The 22,790-nt window shown below is 35.2% G+C and overlaps 3 long non-coding RNA genes across 3 annotated transcripts; 1 reads left to right on the forward strand and 2 right to left on the reverse strand.

Moving 5' to 3' along the window:
- Positions 1-7,896: 7,896 nt before the first annotated feature.
- Positions 7,897-9,290, reverse strand: LOC146734510 (uncharacterized). Its single transcript, XR_014931526.1, has 3 exons — positions 9,226-9,290; positions 8,950-9,056; positions 7,897-8,104 (listed from the first exon to the last, which is right to left on the reverse strand). It is a non-coding gene; the product is annotated as an uncharacterized LOC146734510 (long non-coding RNA).
- Positions 9,291-10,813: 1,523 nt separating this feature from the next.
- On the forward strand, positions 10,814-14,093 carry LOC102804706 (uncharacterized). The gene is made up of 3 exons (XR_438374.2): positions 10,814-10,866; positions 10,979-11,085; positions 13,925-14,093. It is a non-coding gene; the product is annotated as an uncharacterized LOC102804706 (long non-coding RNA).
- A 1,728-nt stretch (positions 14,094-15,821) lies between these two features.
- On the reverse strand, positions 15,822-18,616 carry LOC102804632 (uncharacterized). Its single transcript, XR_438373.2, has 3 exons — positions 18,560-18,616; positions 18,076-18,182; positions 15,822-16,003 (listed from the first exon to the last, which is right to left on the reverse strand). It is a non-coding gene; the product is annotated as an uncharacterized LOC102804632 (long non-coding RNA).
- Positions 18,617-22,790: the final 4,174 nt, after the last annotated feature.

Here is a 22,790-nt window from a genome sequence, read left to right on the forward strand (position 1 = left end):
ACCTCTGAGGGGGCAAAAACCTTGGTAATCAATTTTTCTTGTGAACAAACTGCAGGTAATGGGCCAATGACTATTTATAATATTAGCCTTTGTGGACTCAACGTGCGCTCGTTGAGCTTAATAACTAGAACCTCGTATATTTGAATAAAAAGAAATATAGTTATCGATTGTGTGGTGCGACTGTGATACTTTTTATAAAATAAATAAATGAATAAGTATAAGAATAATGTGATGTCAGTACTCATTTAGTGATGATGTAAGCGTAACATTCCACGTGGACTTGGTCGTCACGTGGACGTTTCCCACGACAATGCTGCTTTTCACGAATGCACGCTGTAATAATTTATTACAGTATGTTGTGTTTTGCGGTGGCGAGAATAATCGATCCACCGTTTACAGTCGTTTACCTGACGGCTATTGCGATCTTGGTGGTCAAGTGGACGTTTCCTACGACAATGTTGGTTTTCACGAATGTACGCTGTAATAGTATGTTGTGTTTTGCGGTGTCGAGAATAATCGATCCGCCGTTTAAAGTCGTTTACCTGACGGCTATCGCGGCTACCAAACCTGTGCTAGTTTGGGTGTACAACGCTGTACTGCAACTTTTTTTTTCAGAAATTTAATGAATATGACTAGATTCTGTTTTTGGGGCTAATGTTAAACGTTATTTTTTACTCATAATGCCTAGCTTTAATTTATTAAATCGGTTCCCTTATATTTCGTGGTATGTTGGTTTGCAGCAAAGCATTTAAAACTAAGAATTAAATCCACATCAAATTTAATCAATATAACCACCTCCAGACCATTTAACCATTTAATGTTACCATGACCCGTTCATTAACACAGTTATTGAAATAGTTTTCGATATGTTCAGCTGTACCGTTGGTAGACCAATATAGCGGAATAATGGCGTACACAACTCATAATGTTTATGTTAAGAGAAATACTACCCCAGACCATTCGTCCCGGTGTTATCGCTATCGCCACACGAGACTCCAGCTTGTCTCCTATACAATTTGACTGCGCACATCCAGAAAGTAGATGTAGCTGTGATTGGTGGAATACTAATGAGTTGAGTGTCAATCAAACGCCCACGCTATCTTTAGTAAACAAAGTCACGTGACACGCGCCATTTTAGTTTTGTCAGGCGATTTCAAGGCAGCACGCTTAACCCTTTCGTTCACAGGTTGGGAGATATTAGAATGACTGACAATTTCACGCCACTGTTTTACATTATTGGCGGATTTTTCTGCGCTATCAATCTTTCTCTTACAAACTAGACATAGATGAGACGACAGAGTCGCTCCTTTCACAACGTCGCACTGGATCAAATTGGAAAGACGATTTCCATAAGTTATCCCTCCTGCTTTTCCTGGCTTGAATAAATTCACACACGACTTTAACTGTCCACAAACTCGAAGACTACACGAACACAGTCTACAATAGTCGTCCGCAACAATATGTATGTATTTCTTCGGTGTACTGATGCACGAATGCACCGTGACACGGTGTTTCTCGGGTGTCGCCATCGCTGAGAATGCCGCCGGCGCAATTTTTCACCCAACTCGCGATTCTGTTTTGCAACATTTTATCAATATTCCCTTTGACAAAATCGCCGACAAAAGCACCGCTTTGCTGATCTTTTGTTCTATAATTCTTAATGCAAACACCGACCCTAGTAGTAATTAGTAACGTCGCCTAGTACATATGAACGGTCGTCATTGCAAATCGAACATCCTTTTGAAATTTGGACGTCGGGCAAGCGATTTCAAGGCACCGCACTTAAATATTAGCAACATATTTTTCTGAGCGGTTGTTTATTCTTATTCAAACGAGACATAAATGTGACGACATAGTCGATCCCTTATCCACCGCTAAGAATGCCGCAATGTTTCGTTCGTTTTGCAACATGCCACAAATCGTCGAAAAAAACACCACTTCGACGGAAGCTTGCGTAATAAGGGGGTTAAAACAAGAAAACAAATGCCATGTTTAATACATATCGACCTGTTTTACTTGCGAAAGATAACGGAACATGAACTCGTTTCGTGCGACTTCGGAACCCGAAGGAACACACCAACAACGTTGAATTTACCCGCTATCTTCCAAATATGGTATATTAATTTATTCAGTTGTTTATTTAGAGTGACGTCCGCGGTCGAATGCGATTGGCTATCAATGTCAGTGCAAAGGTCATATGAATATTAAAATTAAGTGGGCGGAAGGAAAATTGTATAGGAGACAAGCTGGAGTCTCGTGTGGCGATAGCGATAACACCGGGACGAATGGTCTGGGGTAGAGAAATACTCGTATCATGGTTTGCATGCGATGTTGACAATATGAACACGTACACAACGTAAATAGGACAATTTCAATTACCAATGGAATACATGTTTACTTGCTTAAACATTCAAAAGATATGCATAATCAGGTATTATTGGAGCATCACTCTCGTTGCAGTATAGATCTTTGGTGACGTATGCGACGCAAATATAACACATTGCTCGTTTACAGGAAATGAGTCGAACGCGACGCGTGATGGATACGATGCTTTCAATGTTCGATGTGAACTACACAACTTGCATAGTATATTTACTACGTGGCGGGTTTCACAAGTGCGACATATCGTGCTCATTTTTCCCGTTACCTTGCATCACTCTGTATATATTTTATTCCATTTATTATCAACAAAGTCACATGGGAATACGAGCAGGCATAAGAAGCGCAAACTGATAACGTACATTTTCTAAGCTAACCATGATCCAGTAGCTCATAAATCTCCTTCGAACGTCGAAATCTGGTGATTATATTTTGAACACAGAAACGAGATTTATTTACTAGAAATTATGATATCGACTAGTTCGACTTCACGGGTTATACTTTTTCTATATATGTATTATGTAACACTTAAAACTGAACTTTTTAATTTAATTTTAATTCAAATGTTAATCTGTGACGTTTATAATATATGCAGTGAATTATTAAACATAAAGCTCCTGATGAGTGGGGTACTTTAGTGGCATATGCCCCTTTCTCGATGGTTTAATCTGCAATGCCATTCGTCATTTAGCATTAACTAAATCTGTTAGAACATTGTTTATTGACAGATTGACACATACTAACATGATATCGACGATGTGAACGCTAGAGGGCGACATCCTAAGATATCTCCAACAACAACCACGGCAATATAATTATCGTGTGAACAAACTACATTAAACGAGCTTATATATTTTTCATCGTGGCCAAAACGTGCGCTCGCTGACTGGCGTCAATATCCATGACTAGAAACGCATATATTTCAGAACGAAGCACAATACCATGCGATTAATCAATACAATGAGCGACTGTGGTATTCTTTATAATATAAATAAATATAAGAATAATGTGTTCTCAGTGTTTATTTATTGATGACGTTCACACTGAATAAGCATGGCATACCACGTGGTCTTGGTGGTCACATAGACGTTTCCTATGACAACGTTGGATTTTAGAAATGCGCACTGTAAGTAATGTTAAGTTGTGAGTCTTTGGAAAATCACAAGTTTCTACTATTAGTTAATAATTAATATGTGGTCAACAGTCAAACAAATTAAATACAAAACCCTCGAAAACATTAACAACAACAACAAACAAAACAACTCGACAAACAATACATATCTGTTTTTAAATGAACGATTCAGGCTATACCTTAATCCAAATTTAAATGTACAACCTTATAATTACACGATCACAAAATCGTTTCCGAAACTACAATTTATAATGTAAACACAATACTGCCCTCTATCTACAGACCACTATACATTTGTTTTAAGTTGCAGCATGGTAATTATGAACTTACCTTTATCGTACGATATTGTCAGAAAATGAAAGTAGTGTATGAGTGAAGGGGAAGCAGACATATTTCAAAATAATAAAACAAGAGGACGTTGTTCAATTTATTGAAATTTAAATGTACGGATTATTAATTGGTAGCAGGAAAACAACCCTTTCAGGACTATATTATGTTAAGTCGATGTTAAAAAATTGTTTATACGATGAAAGCAAATTCATATTTTGTTGGGTTCAAGCGGAAAAAACGTCTTTGTTACATTATATTATTATTATATTTCTGTCATCGTAACGCCATTAGGTACAGTTACACCATATTAGGAAATGCGAATTCCAAGTATGGAATGATTACGCGAGTAAGCGTTCACCAATAGGAAAAAACATGCATGGCTGCCAACAGGGTTTGACCGGACTTCACACAAAAATATGGATTCTGTTCTAAACATTTTGGATTTCGGCTTTCCCATGATGTATCCTTGGAAGAAAAAGATGTATAAGAAGGTTATTACGAGGATACCTCAAAGTATACACTCGGACAGTACATCGTCGCATCGACCTCCACTTCGCGTCGGTCGATACTCACGTTGTACTGTTTTTGTGAATACTTTGAGGTATCCTCGTAATAACCTCATATTATCGTCGATATTTTAATTATTTAATATTGAATGCTCCTTCCGATTTTCACGTTAGCTCTACTGTTCTGTGCCAAGACGGAGAGTATTACTACCATACCTCCATGCTGTGGAAACGAGAACAGTTAATGATGGATAATAACGAAATCATTGACATATAATATCTATTGTCACACGCAGCAATTGTTGAAAGCATCAAATAAATCATAATCAATTCATTGGTAAACTTCTATACATCAATTATAACGAAATGTTTTGTACGTGCACACTATGCAAATCGTTTAAATCATCGGTCACGTGTCATAGTAACTGTTTTTAGGGTATAATTTCTCGTCAGGAATATCTACCGGTATAATGTTGCCTTAGTAGATATCCCTGCCTTTTTGTGTTCCATTAAGGATCAGTGCCTGTGTCTATTAACCAAAAAAAAAATGTTAAAAGTCAGTCCAAGTATTGGTATTAAAATATGAATCGTCAAGTTTACGTCACGCTAGACCAAATACCATATACCAAATTGTATACATATGTATGTCAATTTAATGCAAATCGATTGACTGGTTACCATTTTTATCCAAAAAACACAAAGAACTGACAGTGTGCTTTATGTCAGAATGACCGATTAGCGGCCATATTGATTTATGTTCTGTGTTCAAATAACAGTAACAAATTCTACTTGTGCGTTTTGTGCCGAAGCCTTCTTTTATTTGGAACTTATGCAAGCGTACGCATTTATTGAAAGTTGTCTTCAAATTCATCGACCGAAATAATGTTACATGTTACCTGCAAGTATATCTATAAGTATATCTTTATGAATCATATTTATGAACCGGGTTTATTAGGTTGAACCATGTGTGTTTGTTTAGGAAGTGCTTTAAAATAAAACAGTTTGAAAGAAAGGTGTTTTAATTACTCTTATGAACTTGTGTACATGTCATATACATAAACATTTATAAAACATGTATAGTCGGATATTTCAGCTCGAGACATTGCATGCGTGTTGTAGGAAGCGCTTCCAGATAAAGCAATTTGGAAGAAATGCTTTTTAGCTATTCTCATGAACACAAATATGTTTTATATATTAGCACTATATAGATCATTTATGGAGGGTACAGCGAGAGCGACCGAATATAGATAACAATGTGTATATGTAGGAGAGTATGAAACAAATCAATATACTCTAAGAAAATGGTGCCCTTCCGGTTGTTTCACAAATTGTCCAAAGCGAAAGAACTCATTCATGATAAAATAACTCCAGAAAATTGATCTATGATAGGACAGACGTTTTCTGGCAACGACCTGAAATTAGTGTTTTGAATCATTTTGATAAGCATGCAAATCGTGTGTGCCACCGTCTTGAGTGCCGCCCAACTCACGTGTGAACTAATAACAGGCATTGCCTGCAACATATTAGTGTTGTGTTTTGACTTGAGATATCGTTAGTGATTTTGCTTTCTGCTTCAAATTGAACAGATTTCGAGGAAAAAAAAACTGTTTGAATACTCAGATGTAATTTTAACCGCCACTATCGTTCACCAAATTTTGCCACCAGGTGCTCAATTTCCAGTTGTACTTATAGGCTGGGAAGACGATATCAGAGAATATACAATTAGTTTGTACACAGCCTTGTTCTTAGGATTTTATTGATAAGCTGCTAACAGACGAAGAGTTGCTATTTAATGAAGTTATCTAATTTAATAAAGTCGCAACATCATAAAACATTATGCGTTGAATCATTACGTCACATTCAGTGGTAGTCTAGGTAGAACAATTGCATATATACCATAATGTTTACTTACGAGTCCCAGACTATAGTTTAATTTCTTTTCACTCCATTTTGTTAGTACTGCTTGCATAAAGTTGGTCAATTTATCCATAAATTTCCTATCAATAAATGGTGTTAGTAAAAATAGAATATTGACTTTGAAAATAAAACGAATTAAAAGATGCGCAAAATTATGGCCATGATTCTGACAATAATAGTGACAATGGATCTCAGACAAACACGCATTGTTTGCAACAGGAAGCTTATCACTCGTTATACACAAATCGTTAACAAAAGAGTATACAGATGTTATCATTATAAACCGACACAAAGACAAACATTATGCTAATATACACGGAACGGCAGGTGTAGTTATTTGTGTTGGTTTTTAAAACACTAATTTGAGCAGCGTCTTTCCGATATTTCGAGCTTTTGAAAAGCTGGGATGATGTATCTCTGGACAAGAATTTAAATTTAGAAAACAATTACTAATTTTAACCGTGCCATTTTAGGTCAGGGTGATATCAATGTGTAAAAGGCCTAAACTATGACTATGAGTGTTGATATGAATATTGAAAATATCTAGCACAGGTTGGCATCTCTTCACATATAACGATCTGTGTAAATTTCACAATGAAAGAAAATCATTATGTCTCCTTATGCCCATTACGTATATCAATGTGGTAAAACTTTGCTTTCTTATATTTTACCACCACTGTTTGCTTGATCAGATTGAGCTTCTGTATGGCTTCACTAATGTCGCCAACATTACTTGTAACGCTAATTTCAAATACTGAAGATCGTTTATTTTACAGAAGATAATCACGAGCTGAAACGTCCGCCCTGGTCGAAACTCCTGGCCGAAACGTCCGCGGGCGAAACCTCCGTGACCGAAACGCACGGCATTCAACTTAAATACCCAGGGGTCACCATATATTAAAACCTTACACCATGTGCGTTCTTGCTAAAACATAATAGACCCCTAGGGCTGGCAGCACATTGACAAACATTCACGTGACCCCCTACTGCGGACGCAGACATATTGAAGAAAAAACGCCCCCTATTGCAGACATATATTGAGAACATCCCTACCCTATAATGCGAGCATTCTCTGCCGTTTTTTTTTTGCACTCAAGTGGAGTGTAATCAACTCAAACAAGCTACTTATGGTTGTTGTGTATGTATCTCTTGTTGGTGTCATTCATTGTTTTATGGGTCCGCCAATTTGGGGCCTAGAGCGGTGTTTGGAAGTGGGCGGGCATATGATACGCGCAATTTGTTTGTTTGGAAGTTAATATCACTGTAATACATGTAAGAAGCATTGTATGTTAGTATATCTATCACTATCTATTCAGAAGAAATCAACGATGTGTAGTGTGAGTGTGTGTGGAGTCGTATTACTTTTACAATACAAGAGCGATTTCACACGCAGAATTTTATTTGTTTTTGGCACCTACCAAATGCAAATTCAACCTGTGTTCCTCTCATTCACAGATTGGCAAGCGGGGTTTCCGACTTTTACACATGCGTGTTCATAACGTTTTGTACACGCAACTACGCATACTGTAAACATATGAAACATGAGTACCAACGACAATGAGACTCGACAGTGTACGGCTGAAAACAAAACGATTACATATAAGATTGATTAAATAAAGCAAAGAAACTAAATTATATTTGTTAGCGTTTCTGCTACTGTTTATTGTGTTTCTCCTCCATTACTAGTCCAGGGTGTGTATACTTTAAAAGCAATTCAGTAGAAATAACGAATAGAATAAACAATTCAGCGTTCGTAACTATCCGCTGTTGCCCCGCCGTTACCGCGTAAAGTGCAGTACACAAACAACTCATCTGGATCGACGATGACACCGAAAATATCCTACGAAAACAAAGACGATAGTAAGAATGACAAAATAGTAAATGTCACTAATCTCACACATGTAATTATGAAATCCAATTTCAAGTTGTAACATTTTTTTTATCAAATAATAATATATATATATGTCTGTCTATGATAATGCGCCACGAAGCTTTACTATTTAATTACAACAATGGTAGAGAAATTAGATGTAACGGACATGCTAATTGTTATGTTTTTTCTTACGAAACAATATCAGATTCAAAAAATCATGGAAATTTGCATTTTTCATTGTTTCTATTTCGACATAATTTTTTAAGATCTCGAAAATTTTCCCTTTTCACATGGAATGAAAAAGTTGAAATAAGGATAAACCATAACATTGTTTAAATAATAAAAAAAGAATACATATAATAACAATCTTCGATGATTACAGCTTTTCACTATGTAAAATGTGATGAATTGTATATATGTGCAGTAAAATGCTTAAGAGTGGAAACATTTAATTCGGCCAAAAAACCGCGATCGATGTGGGTCCCATACCACGCATACAACGCGTGTAAATTACATTGTTTGTTTACAGAACGAGCGATGTATATCACCTTTCATTTTTAATTGTCGTTCACGGTGACTCTGTATAGTCTGTTTACCCTAACACGAAATGGTGATAACACCTGACAAACCTTTTGATCAAACACAAAGAGCAATATCTGAACCTGACTGTATAGCCCACAATGGTGATGACATTTACAGAAACTCCTACAAAATGTGGACATATTTGCACTGAATTTTTCATGGGAAAATATCTGGCACTCAAAGGGTTCAGGATGCAAATACAATATATATATATATATGTATGTACTTACACGACCAGGGGGGCCGCCAGAGACTCCAAACCCTTCGGTCACACTGCAGCATTGCAAAGTAACCAACATAATAGCTACAATGACGAGCACGGTTCTGGCTTTCATATCTGCAAATAATTTATAAATGACATGACTACAAAATATCGGATGCAGTATCAACGTGTTGTTTAGGCGAACAAGCACTATCGCAAAAAAGACGTAAGACAACTTGCTGCTGTTGTTGTAGTTGTAGGATTACTGATTCAGTAAAAGAGCTTATATGATACGTGTACTTACTTGGTTGGTTAGTCAGATTCAGGCAGTATGACGAATGTAGTGATATGGAGTAGAGTGTTGGGATATTCAACACTTTATATATTATTTCTGATCTATTATGATCAATTATGTCTGATAAGCCATGCCTGATAACAAACGAGTGTTGTTATGTGCATAGCTATGCTAGCTCAGATTGTTCTACAGTTAACTTGGGGGTAACAACTGAACTTTGGTATTTTGTGTTTATATTGAGGTTTGATCAGCAAATTTGAGTTATGGATATCGTATGGTGTGAAATTACGCAGTTTCTTTGTTGTAATAAAATATACATTAATTAGAACAATATTTATGTCTACCGAAAATGTTAACCTTGCACGCGTCATGTTATTTTCATTGCAATTTATTTAAATACAACATACGTACCATCGGCACATCGAATACGTTTTGTTCTTTCTCAACTGTTAGACGAATAATTTATGACCACACACCAACCAATTAATTATTTGAAGTACCTTTCATTTTGTCAATAACAAGTTATTATTTCTGATTCGCCACATGAGCATTGGGTGCGATATCTGCAGTCATTTTTTCAGAAACGTTTTGCTAACATGTAATTCAGTGACTAAATCTAAAGTGTTTTCCATGTACTAGAATTATGTTAGTATCGTTGTTGTATCAGTCAGCTCTGGGACAGAGTAACCGAATTGCAGTTCCCCAGTGTCCGTTCAACACAATGATTGGACACAATATCAACCGGATTACATAGCGACGCATCCGCGTACAGAGCACAAACACACTGAAATGTATCATTCCGCCATACCTGTACGGTAAAAATTGTAAAGTACTACAAAAATGGTAAATATTCAATAATGTGGAAATACTGCTTCTGGAAAATACTATTTTTAAGTACCCATTCACTCTATAATTAACAGTATAACAGAGATTGTATTTGTTAAAACATATATCCGATTCAAATTTCTTTCTTCTCGAAAATTTTGAGACGATGATATTGCTTTGAGGTACCCTTGACCATCATCAAATGTGTATAGCACATTCGTAAGAATAAAAAACGTTTGCGTTTGTCGAATGTTTACGACATTATGCTTGTGTTTGTCCTGATTTGACGTTTAGTTTCAAGCTTTACAAGTAACAGGAAATTGGTCTATTATTGGTCATATTTCGATTTTCCTTACTTAAAAAAAAATCTTTATATAGGTCCCACAAAAAGAACAAGTGTCTATGAGGAATGAAAGATCTAGCACCTGTTTCTGGTAAAAATGAACAAAGGTGGTATTTCGAATTGGAAGACAGCCTACCAAACAAACAAACTGACTAACAGACAAAGTACTATCACAGTCTTCATACGATAAAAACAAAACATCAAATCATCGAATAAAATCGAATAATGATTTAAGCAATAAAGTTACAAACCCGTTGATGTATTACAAAAATATAGTGGCAACAAAGTTCAACTCTTGTCTCCCCAGCGACAGGTGAAGCATAGCTAGCCGCATAGCAACCATACCTTGACACATACGACTAAGTGAATTTAATTAATTGCATAATGACGTAATGGTGAAAGAGTATAAAAATACATTTGCGCGTGAGTCACAACTACTTCGAACTCAGTGTAACTACGCGCCTGACTGACTAATTACCCAAGTAAGTACCTATTATTAATCCATACTGCGATCCAATAACAGCGAGTTCCTTTTCTTTTCAAACCGTTGTAATTTAGCATTTGATACCAATTTTGTTACTTATTTACCAACAGACATGAAAACCAAAAGCGTTATTTTCATCGTAGCCGTAATGCTGGTTGTTTTACAATGTTGTAGCAAGACCGAAGGGTTTGGGATCACAGGTGGCCCTCCTAGACGAGTAAGTACATACATATCATACATAAATCAAGTTGGGCTCGTAGACTCATGAATTGATGTTAACCATGTTTATTGATCAAGTACAGAAGTACAAAAAATAATGCTTGTCCAGATTACAGTAAACTACTAATATAATAAGCCCAATAACCCAATAATTACTTGCTGTTCCCTAGAGAATCAACAGAGCAAATGTTTTTTTTTTCTCTATCAAAGAAAGAAATTGCTGATCAGACAAATTATGCACAACTTTTACCTGCTATTGGCCTAAGCATATGAAAGTGGACAGAGCTAATCAGGTCATGAAGGTTAGGTTGTAGGTGATTTTGTTAAGTGTTGTTACTTACTAGTAATCGTCATTGACTGCGTTAATAAGTCAGGTCGTTAAATGGTTGTTGTAATCTGTCTTCTGGCAAAGGAAAGGGTTTGTGTCATCTGCATACGTATGATCTGTCAGCTATCTAGTATCTATATGAAATATAACATTAGAGTTAATATAGTAATAAGATATGTTTAAATTGTAAATACATGTACACCATGTTTGAAAATAGAAATGTCTTATCACTTGTGAAGTAAAGTCGTATAGGGAAATTTACGAGTCCAAAAACGCAGTCTACTGATGAAAATAAGTTGTTGAACCAGTATGTATTTTAACATATAAAGTAAATAGCAACATTTTATAGTTATTTGAAAATACTACTTGCTTTTTTTCTCAAAATGTCTGCAAATAATATCAAGATTATTTGTTATATCTATATTAACTAACACAGAACAAAGGAGACGGCTAACAACTAGTTAAGAATGTAAAAAAATCTCATTATTTTTTTACTACTTAAACAGACACAGAAAAACAGAATTTTAACACACATTAACGATATATCACAAAATGACAGACTTTTTAAAACGCACTGGCAATTGTTTATAATATCTCAACACTTAAACTTTCATATAGTTCACATTTGTCCTTCTGCGTCTTGATTACTGTTCCCTTCTGGTATCCATACGAGGGATGTTATGCAATGGAAGATATCTTCCATTCTTAGCACATCCATTTCCAATCTCTTGCATTTTACTGCATTGCTGGTCAGTTTCATGTTTGCTTCCTTGCGTACGTCACAATTGGATACATAATCCACTCCAAATATTTGATTTGTATCCATTCTTTTGTTTTCACTTTCATTTTTTCCATGTTTCTCGTTCATAAAATAAGGCTGGTAATACAAAGGATTTTAACAATTTTATGTTTGGTTATTATTGTATTCTAAATATTTTCGGGCTTGATGAAAGACGCTCTTGTTCTGTTTTTTATATCATAACCAACATCCGTGTTGGCTGTCGTTGACGCCAACACGGGTAAACTGATCATAATTTAAATGGTGGCCGTCTATGCCTATGCTGCTGTAAGATTTAATTCATTTTGATTCATTTTGGTGCAATAAGCACTATTCTTCACATGTTCTCTCGATGAACAGAGTTCATATTATTCGAGGTATAGGAATTATTCAAGTACAATTAATCTGGAGTACAAATAATATAATACAATAGACATACCTTGATACACGACCAGTACTATAGCACAATATACATGACAAATACTATTGCATGTTCAAGTTACAGCATCAAGCTTAATCATGAACTTAAAAAAAAAACATTTGTCTGTATTCATTAATGGTATAAATTTGTCAAATGTAGGAAACGTGATGTGTATCTGATATAAAAAGGCAAACCATACATAAATGGATTCATCCCGATATGATTTTCGTCACAATAAATGCATATTCTCTCGGAGCTATGTTGTGAAGATGTCTGTCAGCTTCGATATGTAAAATTGAATTCAAAGTCTTAATATGCGTGTTCGACAGGGAACATTTTCAACTATACCTTTCATGACCAAATGTTTTGAACTTACAGTAGGTAGACATTTTTGGAGGATTAATATGCCATTTTTGAAAGTCCATATCGAACCATTGATTTAACAATGCAATAACATGATCATTATTGCCTATTTCTTGGTATATCTAAACCTCGCCCGCACCTGCTGTAAATAACAACTGTTTAAAGTTCAAAGTTCAACAGAGCCTACATTGTCAGCCTCATCTTTGTATTGTGATATCACGTCGCTACCACGGACATCAAACGGTGTTTTAAATGTATTTGAATAGAGTACATTACACGGAAGTGAACATTGGGTGCTTTTATACAGAGAGAAATATCAAAAGAACTCAGAGAAATTTTGTTGTAAAATTTTTTTTTTTAATTTTTTTTTAATTTTATGGTTAATTTGTCAATGTACTCGCCTAATACAAAGAAATGAACATAATCGTTTTGCACTCCAATGTTACCGGTAGAAAGGAATAACAAATGCTAGGATCTCCAGATCAAAGAACAACTACATGTTACCATTCATGAGGCGTGTTTGTTTAAACCTGGAAGTAGACCATGTGAATTTTTGTCTTTTCCTTCTAAGAATTCACGATATGTATACACAATCATGTTCTTCAAATATTTTGGAATTTCTCAAATATTAAAAAGTATCTCGACTTTAAGCCAAATTTAAATGAAAGTGTTAATTTCTGGTTGATAATTTACGTGATAATTATCACAATTGGTTACATTTGTGTTGTATTTTCTCAAAGGCATAAAATCACTGATTGAACTGAAGTAGACTAATTTATTTATTTGTCCTGCCCTAGTACTATACGCCCGAAGATATTTGAATAAATAAATATACCATTTATCATAGAATATCTAGTGTGATGTTTAACAACTTTATACCGCAATTTAAATAATTGCTGTTATAATAATGAGTATAATAATCGGTGCTTTCCTTTTTCATTTTGTAGGGTCTTGTGGGCGTAGTCGTCAACCCTAATGAATTTGATGACATGTGCGACATTTTCGGACCCGGAAATGGGAATAATAATGGTAATGGAAATGGAAATGGAAATGGAAAATAGTGGATGGAGCAGAATATTTATTGAAATTATAAAATAAATGCTTACCAAAATGTAATCAGCAGTAATAACTATGAAATGATAGAAACGTTTGAAAAATATGAATTATTTTATGTGTTATTTTATTGTCCTGCCTGCCTGCTTGTTTTTTTCTTCTTTGAAGAAACCAAAGATATTTTAAAATTTAGCGTGCGGTTTAGGATATATGGGAACTGGCGCACCAAGCTTTCAAAATTGCTTGGTCACATGGTGTGTCGATCATTTTGGTATTAAACACACATATTTAGTTCTGTAGACTTTAGGGTTTCTGAGAAATCAAAAACTGTCTGTCGCATCATTGACAACATGGCTACCGAATATGTGACATTTTCGTTGTCATAGATACGATTATGTACTCAATGTATCAATTTCTCGTTACGATTGAAAATGTGGACATCTTAGATTTGAGAAAAAAAAATGTTGTAGAATCATTAGTTTATAAACAAGTTCACTAAAACAACACTAGCAGTCGTGATATTTGTCGCCGAATTGGATTTATCAACATACGGTCATAAATGTATAAGATTCTGCTCCGACAAAATCAAACACATGCAATTGAATTACAGCTCGAGAGCTCAATATGATCGGCAACGTTGCGTGCCGCCATTCAGTATTTAATACGTTTGAGTATGAAAGAATACGCTGGTTGCAGTGACCCAACTTCTCGAGCTAGTATATAACTGAAAGAATCGGAGTTAATTGTGTGGTTTGTCGACTATTTTGTAGTGAGTAAAACAATACATCTGTTATATACCATCTAATGAAACTGACTTTGTGGTAGGAGGTGTCTTGAAACAAAGTGTTTTTTTTGTGCGAAGTCATGGTGACATATTAGTATGTGTCTCATCGTCATAATAAACTATCTATTCGAGGAAACAGTAATGCGCTATCAAACAGTTTGTTCCTTTAGTTTGGAATTTTGGAAGCAACTTAATGCTATCTGGACCGTATACCTTGTCGCAAAACGTAAAGTCGATATCAATACGCTTATAATGAACTATCGCAACTATCTCAAACCAGGACACGTAACCAGTCCAATGTGGTTAGAATTCACTCCGAATATATATGTATCCGTCAGCTACTTGTAGCTAATATGATTAATGCTTAATAACGGAGATCTCTAACAAATAACGGAAATATTATAATTTTCTATCGTCAAATCAAACTGGCTACGAATTTCATCAGCGGCAACGCAACGTAGTGTGCCGATAACTGAAAGAAATCAGGTTGGAGTGCGCGCTAAGTTAAATATATATCAAGTATATTTGATCAAACATTGTTACACAGAGGCTGGCGAGATATACAAAATGGTTGTATCTTCCTCATCCGTTCTTCACAGCATTACGTGGCCGGGTAATACGAGGTATATGACGTACAGACATAACAAATCACGCGTTGTATACGTCTCATGGGGCCCACACTGAACACGACGCGGGGGGTCGAGTTTGATGCTATGGCAATTGCTTATTTGTTGTAACGTTGACTCTTATTATATACAAACATTGCTTCCAAGTATTTCGTTTCTACTCAGTGAATAATATTGACCGAGTACTTAACTTTTCCGAAGTTTTAACTTACATCAACTCAAAAACATTTAAAATGCAATTTTAAGAGTAGATGTTTTTATTTCATTGTGTCAAAAACCATGACAAAAACAGTTACAAAAAGTTGATGCTTGGATAAACTTGACTATGAAGTTTACATCATAGAATACATTTTAATTAAATAAAGCACAACTACTAATTCATGTGTTGAACGTTTCTGCTATAATTTATTAATTTTCTTCTCTATTGTCAATCTAGAACGTACAGTTCGAATTATAAGAATATGAGTTTACAGATTATTTCCATTTCCATTTCCATTTCCGGGAGCGAAATCAGCACAGACATCTTCCAATTGATCAGGATCGACGATTACGCCCACAAGACCCTACAATATTAAAATAGAAACACGACAAAGTGTATATATTACATTCAATTACGAGCACAGTAAATTATATCTTAAAAACTTCGATTGGTACAAGTGTTTACTCGTTGCGTGTCAATGTCAATATGTAGTACATGAAATCGCAATATTATTGTCAATATAAATATGCATATTTGTTCATTTCAGTAGAATTCGCGAATTTCGAGAAGTTGTATCAATTACTGCAGAAATGGTTATATTTACTAGACACTTATGCGCACTCTGAGATGCACAATAGTATGCTCTTAACAGAATAGTACTCTAAATCAATATGTTAGGTGTGATATAGCAAGGTGTTTGTTCTGACGTCTTTTCAACTAAAATAGTAGACTGTCGACAGTCGGTCGTCCCTAATATTAATCTGTTATTATTAATAAATATTGTGTATAAAGGTAATAGGAGTGAATACATTGCGAGCGCCGGGAGGGTAAGTATGGATTGCCGTTAGGCACGACCGACTGTCCGGTTCTGCAATTCACTGGTAAGATTTTTTATCAGATCCGGGTACTTTCACATATGCAAATGAATAGTCGCGCAGATGTATATCATTTTATCATGACCAATCGTGAAAAGAGTCTACTAGGATCGCCCACGACATACGCGAAGTTTGTTTTGACTATACTATGCGCGATCGCGACACTTTCCACAGCAGTTTTTGATATCATGACAAAAAACAAAACTTGACGAATGCATTATAAAAGTGCTGCAACGTTTAGACGACCGTGATATTTCTTGCAAAGAATACCAGCGAGACACTATCGCAAACTACACATAGGGGAGTGATGTGTTCGTCAGCGTGCCGTGTTGACATTCGTCTTGTCAAAAAGAACTCGTTTCGATGAAATCAGGAATACCCCACTTTCAGTTGCCATTCTCTTAGAGGAAAATGCCTTCGACCTTCTCAATAACTCTCGCTTAGTTTGTTGAAATTTCTTTTAGAACACATCCATGTTTTTTTGCAGTCGACGCTCTCAGTCCACATTTTCTGCACGCATAAGAACTGACAAGATGTAGATCGATCGTCTCGGCCACAACAAATTCGATTTCTTCGCATGTCGTAGTTCTGTTGATTCCGGTTTTCTATATTTTCTATTTGACTGCCACAATCAATGAACGTTGTTTCCTTGGTTCTAGGCGATTTAATAATTTTCTTTGATATTTTGGTTGGAGTAACTGTATTCATTTTGTTCATACTAACGTCAACAACCATCGCATTCAAGTGGTCATTTAGAATAAATTTGCATTCATGTTGATATAATTTATTTCGTGACGACAGCATCAACTATGAATTATTCATGTCAACCAGAAACCTGCAGACGTCCCTCGCGTGAACTGGTTTGCATTTCCCAATTCGAATGTCTAGGAAACACAATTACGAGGACTCTCTACTAAAATAGGTACGCAATAATCTTTTTGTGGGTGTGTTCGGTGGCCGCAATCGTCGGTTTTTAACATATTTCGCGTTATTTATCAGATATGCTTTATAACAAATTATAGCTTTATAGCCGAATTATAGATTACATATCATCTTCCTCAAACTTTTATTATTTGGAGTAATGGTATTAGTGAAAAAAATGACAACATGCAAGTGACCAGGATACACGATTAACAGTAATCCTTGATTTTGCCTAACATCTTTTTACCTATCTTTCTTTCTTTGGTGAATACCTGTTCAACGTATAAACGGTAACTGTTCAAATAGTGTTTTGCATCAGTCAAACAAACGCTAGCACCGTCGCCTATGAGAAACCACTCAGTAAATGGAAATATGACCTATATTTTACAAATATAACTTTTTTCATATTCAATATTTGATAACTTTTAGGTGCAACGTAGACGAATAGTATGCATTTCTATAGAAAATGAATAATTTGACATTTTTCCTGACTGATGTCAGGATTAACTATTATAAGCTTGATGAAAGAAATGATTGTTTTTGTTGATGAAATACAGCAAGTTATTGTAATATCAATATATTTGGCATGAACATTCGAATATTCAGTCACAAACTATAGAATAGATTTATATGAACTTACACGACCAGGGGGTCCGCCGCTGACCCCAAACCCTTCAGTGTGACTGCAGCATTGCAACAAAACTATCATAACAACTACGACGACGAGGACGGCTCTGGCTTTCATATCTGTAATGAAACGATTATTGAATAATTAACTGTATGTTAAAAATGCAAAATTTCCTGAACTTTCTTTAGTATAGGAAGATATATTACCAAAAGTGACAATTTTTATGTCGGGAAATAGCTTTAATTTCTCTTAGTTATTGAATCCTTAATAGGTAACGTTTACGGATTCTTCTAGTACAGTATCATGGCATCTCATAACTATCATATAATATTGTAAGCCCATGGATTGAATTTCCTTAATCGCATTAGATTAAACTGACAGTGATGTTTTAATGAATTTATATATGTGTATAAAAGCAGCAAAACGAATATATCTGAGTAATATCTCACACGACAATCATGTATAGAACCCCACGAGATATATTCTATATACTTACTTAAGCAGACAAGCTGGCAGGCAAGCAGGCAAACAGTTATAGTGCTGAAGAAAATATTGATGAGATGTCCAACACCTTAGTGGGTTTTTATATGCTTCTAATAGTCATTAAATTGCTAATCAATTACATCTGTTTAGTCATGCCTTCAACTTGCGGTTGTTGTCATGTGCATAGCTATGTTAGCTACAACTATTATACTTGGGGGTCAACAAATCTGTGCATAGTTTTACTATACAGCCAAGGACATGAATACATCATATAATAAAAATACATTATTTTTGAAGAAATAAATATATCATTTATCAAATAATAGTTGGTGTGATGCTTTCATCCGCAATCCTCGGGGGCGGACATCCGGGCAGCTTCCCCGCCTGGCAACCCGCGGCGGTGAAAACAAAGGCCCAAAACTCGCAGAAAACGGTACTTTGGGATGATTGTTGAGACTCCTCTGAACAGTGTAACACGATTAGCCCTAAGTGTGTAACGTATATAAATTCGGTTGTTCAGGATTACTTCAAAGTTGAGTTTGTGTTGTTTTCTCGAATTTTCACTGGCTCGACCGGCGTTCCACAGCGCATAGAAATGCATGTACAGTGGTGTGCGTCTTAGCAACGTGGAACGTCTGGTGACGTAGCTCCGCCCCCGAGGATATGTTAAAAAATGTATGTTTCAGTTTCAAGGGCCTTTCTGTGATAGCGCCCTCGTAGTCATAGATATTCTTACGTGATATAGCGCGAATGTATTCCTTAGTGGTGGGTTGACATATCTCCTATATTAATGGATGACCTCTGTGCATGTGCACTTTCAGACTTTACTTTTGATATATTTGTCCTTGAAATCAAGACTAATATCATCGAGATTACCTTATAATTACCAGGAAAGTGTCATAAGTGTCTTAAATGGATGACACAGAAAATCTCGACAAGGAAGACTGGTGCTTGAACGCATGACCCTGGTCAATGAAATGTCTTACAAAAACAATTTTTTCAGTAAGTCCCTATTTCTGTTCCTAATTTTTTTCATCAGCTATAACAAATTCTACATTTTGTATACAAAATTTCAGATTCAAAAAATTCTAGGCTTGTTTCCTTCATTTATCCATATGAAAAGACCTTTTTGTAGAAGAAAATTAATAATTTCATTGCATGGTCACCTTTCGGAATTACTTCTGCACTTAACTGATTTTTTAAACAAATGTATTTTCCCAACTGCTCAGAGAATTTATTCCAGAACATTTCAACAAAAAGACACTGCCCAAAATAGATGCAACAAAGTTTCTGTCTCTAAATCACAAAATACACACTTGCTGGACTGGACCACATACAGCAAAATGTTGTGTAGTTCAACATTTGTCATCAAGATTTCATGATTCAACTGCCATTACATCTCCCTTAATTTAGTGTCAATGGTAAAGATAAAGTGCAGCAGCTATCATGAAATACAACAAACTGAGATAGCTCCACTGCTAGTACTGCACATTTAAAAAATTGAAGATATCCCAAAATAAACATTTCTGAGGTACCTATATGTACAATATAAAAACAAAACAAGTAGAAAATACAACTTTTTACCAAAAATAATTATAGTGAATTAAAGATGAACAAATCTAAGATGTCTATTCAAGATACCTACATACCAAGCATCAAAACAATTATAGTTCGTAGAGAATGTAACAAGTTTAAGAGGACGTTTAACAATTACTAATATAAGCTCTGCTTGACAAGTTCAACGGCAAAGCTAAATTTTGAATGAAAATCACACAAGGTACCAAACCAAAATACCTGTTCCTACATTGTCTTCTTTTAAAAGAAGAATACTTATTGCATGGGAGCAGGAGCTTTTGGTGGTGTTAATACTTTATCTTGGCGTTCACACAAACTTCGTTAGATTTGTTGATTATATGTAACATTTGAGAATCAACTCTGATACCAAAAATGACAAAAATAGCCACCAAGGATACACTAAACTTTGATATTGCTGCAAAGTTAAAGTCATATATGGCATAACACGATAACCCCTTTCTACATGGTTCTGAAGTCATACTTCAAAATTTTCTAGCCTTCAGATATCAACCACTGTATTCAGATTTTTAAGCTCATCAGCAAAACCAATACTATGATAAAATTACTTGCTTTTTGAGTTGAGTTGAGTTGAGTTGAGTTTCGTTCAGTTGAGTTCAATTCAATATAAACCATATAAGGTGAGTGTCGCTTTGTCCATTTCAAATGAACAAGCATTTTGATTGACATTAATGAGCTTCAAATAGTCACATTGATCATTTTATGAATAGTCTATATTGGAATCAGTACAGCGATAACATGCAACACGTGTACTTATGTGTTGAGTTGATGAAACACTGATACATTAAACAGCTGTCCACAACAAAATACTTAATTCCTTAGTTTTATTTACATCATCGCATTAATGAAGTATACATATACTCAAGTAATTTTGAATTTTAAACTGCTTAGATTTAAGAAAACATACATAATAAAATAAAATAAATGCCATTAGTAAAGTGACAACATGTTTGATAAATATTTATATTGGCATCTCCCTGAATATTCTTTGCATCTGGCATTATTTGTTTGTTACTAGATGGATATTATTCTCCAGACGCCTTTTTTTATTAATCACACATTAATAACAACTGTCATGTTCTTCTTCGGGATACAAACATTCTTGTTATACATGTGAATGTTATTGGCTAAAAGTCACATGTGGGCCAAAATGTTTGTTCAATAACAATCCAATAACATTGAAAACGTGCTCAAGAAGAGCATGAATAAATGTATTTTGTTCATGTATTGTAGTAAAGTTGACGACGAAGGTCAATCAGTAATACGAACAGCTCCGCTGTGTCGACTTTCTCGACAGTGGAGCTAACAAAATGAGGTGCATCAAGGTCCCATAATGTCTTATGTTTGTACACAATTTGAACAGAATCCACCACAACATGACTGAGGATCTAGTTCCGGAAAAGCAGATATGCTTGATTCGAGAAGGGGCCATCAGTCCACAATATTGAATCGGACTGTGAAACAAATGGGCATGTGTATTTTGAGAGGCATGATGTATGTATGTGTGAAGTTTGAATGTGATCTATAGAGGTAGGTCCGAGATGCACATCTAAACACAAGCTCTCATTTTAAGACTTTGTCAAAAGTAAAGGACTTAAGGTGGAGATGCAGAGATGCAGTATTTTAGTTAGTTAATTAGGAAACCAAGATGACCTCCCTTGTCCACAAAAGTATATATTTTCGGAAAGATTATTCTATGAATTTTACAATTTTTTTTATGGACACTGTAGTTTGAAATATGCACAAAATGTGCTTTTTTGGTCAAAAGTGATTTTAAAAAATAGTTCCTAAACCATGCTTCTGTTTCCTGTCAAAATTGATTGGTTTATGGGTACATCTGTTTACTATGAAGAAAGTGCCGTCTTGAAAACTGTCCACCAGTTGTCAATTTTGCAGGGCAGCAGCCCAAATTTCACTACTTCAAGGTTATGCATATATTAACACCCATGCTAGTTGTCTGTATGATTGTTGTAACACTGTTCAACCGAAAACAATGCCCCAACGGCGTTTTAAAGATAAACACATTGTCAATCATTTGTGTAAATCTCAAAACAAAAGGTCAAAGCGTCTAGGAGCTATTTTTTTAAAGTTCTGGGATGTACACTAAAAAGAAGCTGAGATAATTGCTAATTTACATAACAATACACTTAGTAGGAAGTTTGCTAATGCTCATAATTATAATGGCTATAACAGTTTAATTTAAATGTATTGTCGTTTTGTTAAAAGTTAAATATAGTGCATAATATGGAGATCCCGTCTTTTATTTTTTTTCACCATGTTTCTCTTTTATTATTTATGTACAGCCTTGCTAAATCTTGCTAAGCATTCAAAAGAGAGAAGGTTTGCACCTGTTATCTATATTTTAAAATCGTGTTTTGAGTATGATCCACTATTCACAATTCTATAGCCAAGTCTGTTTGGATAATAAAAAGCAAAAAAAAAAAATCTCTCCCAAGTGCCCACAAACCTGCATATATACCTTAAAATGATGTGCATCATGGACCAATTATGTTAAATTGAAATATCAAGTTTGTATGAACTATTTCACACCTATATCCACGTATGACTGAGATCCGATTTTGGAATGACACTTTTGGAATTTCAAGTATTGGTGAAAATCACAGCACAGAGTAGCGACCCACTACACTATC

This window comes from Saccoglossus kowalevskii, chromosome 14, assembly GCF_978046115.1.
Source record: "Saccoglossus kowalevskii chromosome 14, keSacKowa6.1, whole genome shotgun sequence".
Lineage (NCBI taxonomy): Eukaryota > Metazoa > Hemichordata > Enteropneusta > Harrimaniidae > Saccoglossus > Saccoglossus kowalevskii.